The following is a 5,977-nucleotide window of genomic DNA, read 5'->3' as shown; positions in this document are numbered from 1 at the left end:
TGTGGAAAGAAGATAAGTAAAAAAACAAATGGCAAAAACCAAATGTGACGATGGAAAGAAAAGCTGGCGGTCTAATGTGATGTATCTTCAGTCCAAACAATAACTGACCCTCTTGTTTAAGTGTTTGATTGAAAAGCATTAGCTGGCTAATAATGCTCATACAAGATATGTTGAAAAGTGAAGTAAATAATGGGAAAACCTACCTTTATTTAGTCGTAACAAATGACAAGATAATGTCTCAAAAAAATGACAAGATAAGGGAGGCAGAAAAAGTGTTGCGGTGAGCGTGGATCGAACACGCGACCTTCAGATCTTCAGTCTGACGCTCTCCCAACTGAGCTATCCCCGCTTGTTGAATTCTTTTCTAGGTTTTCTTATTTAGATATATTACACGCACTTCATATTTTACTTACCACTAGCAGTAGCTCTTCAAATTTTGTTGCTCATGCAGGCCCCATGTCTCACGGGTTAGCAGGTGAGACCCATCCTGGTTTTCAATCTGTACGGTCTATGTTAGTGTTGTGCAAGCATCGTCCAGGTAAGTATCGTCCAGGCAAGCATCAGTGGAACCTCTGCATGGGCACGGTCGTTGTGGAGATTGAGGTCACAGGGGTCGACACGTCACGTGTACCAGTCCCCGGCACCTACCTCCTTGCAGATGTTGCACTGGAACTCCGCCCGTTCATGATTGTGGTCGCCGAAGGGGTCGACACTTTGGATGCTTGTTCATGATTACCATCTTGACGAGTACGCCGAACATGATATTGTTTGGAAGCACTCCTTCGACGGGATATCTCAGCGGCCACCGCATACAAGGCGCAGTTCGTCGGTTTGACTCTCTCCCCCATGGATTTCATGGTTTGGGCATCCCCAAAGGTTAAGTTCTTCGTATGGTTAGCCTTGCAAGGCCGGATTTGGATCGCCGATCAATTGGAGTGCCAAGGTTGGCCAAATTGTGGCCTATGCCTCTGGCATCCACGTCTACGTCAAATGCCGTTTCACCATGAGGCTTTGGAACATGGTCATCGCAAATATGGGCTCGTGCACATGGACGCCACTGTTTGGCATCTTCACAAGTCGCTCTTTGATTGGTGGGATAGGAGAACCGACATGACAAATCCCAACAGGAGAGCTATGGCCTCCCTCATCATGCTAGTGTCTTCGACAATATGGAACGAGCAGAATGATAGGGTCTTCAAGCACAAGAGCGCGCCGCCCCCAATCCTCCTCAAAATAGTTACCGATGAGGCTAGCCTTTCGGTTACTGCCGGTGCTAAGACTATGGAAAATTGTATTCAGCGAGTAATTGCCATGCCGTGTAGGGTGTGGTCCTGTAACTGACTTAAACTCTATTCTCCTCTCATTTGCCTCTGTTTGGAAGGAAAAAAAAAACTTCGCTTGTGCAGATGGCCATCAGCTTCAACTTGTGCATAGGGTGGGTTGTTCCCACCTCCACCATCGACCACTGCGCGCGCCCATGTGGTAAGCAATCAAAAATAAACAATGTCAAGACCACTGCGCACGCGAGGAGGAGAACCTCACCACCCGCGAACACCACCTTGACCACGTCCAATCACTCCTGCCCGTAGCGACAGGCTTGATCCGCCTCGTGCCCAAATCTGGTCCACCCCAAGCACGAGCCATGGGTCCAAGCCACCGCCAGCCGATGCCCCAAACCCAGGAAAAGAAGGATCACCATCACCACCCTATGCCACCCCTCGACAGCAAGATCCATGTCGCCGCAACCACCGCAAGCCCACACCTATGTCGATTAACAGGAGGTACGTGATCATACTGAATTTGGAGGTAGCTTGCTAAAATCATTTGCAAGTTCAAGATAGAGATTATAAATCTTTTTAGGATATGCATATAAATGGATGTTGTGCGGCACGAACATGCCCCGTGTCATTCTATCCATGCCGATCAGAGAAAAAACAGAGTTAGGTACCATACTCACAACTTTGTTTGATCATTACAGAAGGACATGAGATTAATTTAAGAAAGCACATGAACAAAGCTAGGGCAATTTATCTCGGCTCCTATCGAAACATCAAGGTTTCAAAGGGAGTTTTTTTTACACGGTATAATCGAGTTGTTCACATACACGAGCATACACTCACCCATAAGAACGTACACACGCACACCTTATCCCAGGAGCACCTTCAAGAGATTGAGCCGACATAACATCTTGAGATTTTACGAAGTCCCCACAGGCACCTCGTACTCGGTGGGAACGTCTTCTCTAACTGAACAAACATCGCCGGAAACATGAAATAAATCCAGAAAATGCGAGCATCAATCTCAAGTCTAGGACTTGAATCTTGGTGGGCTGGGGATACCACTATCTTCATAACCATCCAACCACAGCTTGGTTCATTGTTGGTTGACTTATGTAGGAAGTATATCTTCTGCTCTGATTCAAATTTCCATGCATTTTGTGTTCATCTACGTACATTAAAATACTCCATCTTGAGCGCACAATGGTCATAGCTTGCATCATGCTGGGTCGCAACTCGCGTCGTGGTTGTGTCGTGCCGTTCGCTGGCTTGCAGAACCACCATGTCTCCAGAAGCAACTACCTTCACTTGTGTGGCCACTCTCGTCGAAGGCGTCGCTATCATTGCATCATCCATCCCTTAGCCTTGAGAAAACACCCCCGGGTAGTCGCCCCTCACCTACCCCTTGCAGCGATGCACCCCTCGGACCTACGGCAACGACAGATTGGCCGGAGCTCGCTGGAGGACAAATCTGCAAGGGGTTGAGAGAGAAGAGGATTCATGTGGTTTCTCCTTTGGTGCGGGATAGGGTACGAAACTATGTACGGAAGGCTCTCCTTGCTTGGATCCACTGGACGCTTGGGGCGCTCCCGATGCGTCTGAGCAGACCTGGCCATGTGGGATCCATCTATATACTATTATTAAAAGATATATATACTATATACTACTATTAAAAGAACAAACATGAATTCCCCTACAGACACACCATAAAGTGTACACAAGACAACCAGCACCGTATGATCAACTTCGTTATCAACTTCATTTAACGAAATCTAACCGCACATATTGCATATGCCATTCAATCCGATGACTCTGATTTAATGTTCTGCCATCTCAATCAACGCGCACGTCTGCCCCTTGCGATAGATCGGACCACGATCTTGCTCAGCCAAGATGGTCTTCATGCTATATTCTTTAAACGTTTTTGGCATATCATTGGAGAGGAGCTTACAAATGAAGTGCTTGAAGCGATAAACAACAGAAAGATCCCAGATGGGTGGAATGCCACTAATGTGGTGTTAATACCAAAGGTGGACAGTCCAGAGGTTATTACACAGTTTAGGCCCATCAGTCTATGTAATGTGGTCTACAAGATAATTTCAAAGATGCTGGCTAATAGACTGAAAAAAATCCTACCCGAGGTAATTTCCCCTACTCAGAGTGCTTTTGTACCAGGTAGGTTAATTACTGATAATGTGTTGATCGCTTATGAATGCTTTCATTCCATAAAGAAGCGAACACATGGCTCAAATGGTATTTGTGCGGTTAAGCTGGACATGCTGAAAGCATATGACAGAGTAGAATGGGAATTCATGCGGCAGATGATGATGAGGATGGGGTTTCATGCACAATGGATTGAGCTTATTATGGAGTGCGTCTCTTCTGTCAAATATCATATCAGATTTAATGATACAGAGACAGACGAATTTACACCAAATAGGGGCCTAAGGCAGGGTGATCCCCTATCTCCTTATCTCTTTTTGATCTGTTCTGAAGGATTATCAAGCATGTTATCTCATGAAGAAGAAGTTGGTGGTATTGAAGGAATAAAGGTGTCAAGGAATGCCCCCTCAATATCTCACCTTTTGTTTGCGGATGATTCTTTGATCCTCATGAGAGCTACGGTACAGAATGCAAGTACATTGAAGAGGGTCCTAGATACATATTGTGAGAGTTCAGGGCAGCGTGTAAGTACTCCAAAATCTAGTATCTTCTTTAGTCCTAATACTAGAGTAAATGAAAGGGAGAATGTATGTGGAATGTTGAATATACTAACAGAAGCTTTGTCTGACAAGTATTTGGGGCTACCAACTATTGTCGGTGTTGATTGTAGTGACTGTTTTCAACATCTTGTTGATAGAGTTTGTCAGAGATTGAAGGGATGGAAGGAAAAATTTCTATCAGTCCAAGGTAAAGAAATCCTTTTAAAGGCAGTAGCTCAGGCAATTCCATCTTATGCTATGTCTGTTTTTAAGTTACCAAAAGGGATATGCAAGTCAATCACTGATGAAATATCGAGCTTCTGGTGGGGTGATGGAGAGGAGAAAAGGAAAATGCATTGGTTTGCATGGTGGAAGATGTGTGTTCCGAAGAAGAAGGGAGGTATGGGATTTAGAGACCTTCATAGCTTTAACCTTGCTATGTTAGCAAAGCAGTGTTGGCGACTGATCCAGAATCCTGACTCTTTGTGTGCACGTGTTCTAGTGCAAAATACTATCCTGATGGTAATATTCTGAGAGCTGGCTCAAAGAAAGGCTCCTCGTTTACATGGCAAAGTTTGGTTGCTGGGATACAAACTTTCAAGAGGGGATGTATTTGGCGAGTGGGCACTGGTTCACAGATTAACATTTGGGATGATCCATGGCTCCCATCAAGTCCAACAAGGAAGATTATCACCCCTAGAGGTGGAATCATGTTGTCAAAAGTGCAAGAGATAATTGACCCTCATACGGGTCTGTGGGATGAGGCACTAATTCAGAGCGTGTTCTCACCAGTTGATGTACGCAGAATACTACAAATCCCACTACATGTTGAAGCACTAGAAGATTTTGTGGCATGGCACTATACAAAGTCTGGAACCTTTTCAGTATGCTCGGCATATCATTTAGAATTTGACCACCAGTTTGGTCGCCACTATGCAAATTCAAACAGTCCGGGGAGTGCTCAACTTAGCGGGGTTTGGAAGGAACTATGTCATCTTCGTTTACCGGGAAAGATCAAGCATTTTGGTTGGAAAGTACTTAAGGGAGTACTTCCATGTTATGGTGTACTTGCGGGCAGACACATACCCTTGATCCCGCAGTGCCCGACATGCAAAGTTGGTTTGGAAGACATTCAACATTGTCTGTTCACATGTGATAGAGCAACGCAACTGTGGTCATCACTAGGGTTAACTGAGGAGATCGACAGAGCAGTTGTGCAGGACCGATCCGGGTCTATCACTTTGGACATTCTGATCCGCCTGCATATGACTACACATGATATTCCCACTGCCGAGCTCATCCTGGTGGCCATGTGGTTTATATGGTGGCAAAGGAGGCAAGTTGTGATGGGGGAGACTGTCCCAACTCCAGAGCAATCAGCAATCTCAATTCGGGTACTTGCTACCAATTTTGTCCGTGTAAATACACCAAACCAGCCCATCCGCAAGAATGATCAAGTGTGGAAGAAGCCAAGTAGGGGAGTTATAAAGGTGAATGTTGATGCATCATTTCATGAGGAGAACCTTAGTGGAGCTTGTGGAGTTGTAGCCCGTGACGATCAGGGCAAATTTCTGGGAGCGGCAACATTAGCATTACCTCATGTCTCAAGCGCGGGATCAGCTGAGCTAATGGCCATCCGTTCTGGACTATACTTGGCAGCGAATCTGGGATGCACAAATCTCATCATTGAGTCGGATTGTATGAACGCTTTGGAAGCTATATCTGACCCGGATGCTTATATGGGAGTGGATGCTCCTGTGGTGGCAAAGTGCTCCCTCTTGGCAATGGAGTTTGCATGTATTAGCTATGAGTTCTGTAGCAGAGAGGCAAATATGATAGCGGATGGATTAGCAAAACATTGTTTTAGCAATAGTACTTCTGAGGTTTGGGAGACTTTCGTCCCTGATTTTATTCTTCAAAACTATGTAAATGACCTTGCTATTATCTGAGGAATAAAGTTATTACGATCAAAAAAAAAAAAAAAAACACCGCCGCCGC

The 5,977-nt window shown here is 45.2% G+C and overlaps 1 non-coding gene across 1 annotated transcript; it reads right to left on the bottom strand.

The window, feature by feature from the left end:
• Window positions 1-276: 276 nt before the first annotated feature.
• Window positions 277-349, bottom strand: TRNAF-GAA (transfer RNA phenylalanine (anticodon GAA)). The gene has a single exon. It is a non-coding gene; the product is annotated as a tRNA-Phe (tRNA).
• Window positions 350-5,977: the final 5,628 nt, after the last annotated feature.

This window comes from Triticum aestivum, chromosome 7B (assembly GCF_018294505.1).
Source record: "Triticum aestivum cultivar Chinese Spring chromosome 7B, IWGSC CS RefSeq v2.1, whole genome shotgun sequence".
In the NCBI taxonomy this organism is placed as follows: domain Eukaryota; kingdom Viridiplantae; phylum Streptophyta; class Magnoliopsida; order Poales; family Poaceae; genus Triticum; species Triticum aestivum.
Note: the sequence above shows the minus strand (reverse complement) of the source record. Positions and strands in the feature narration are given on the sequence as shown.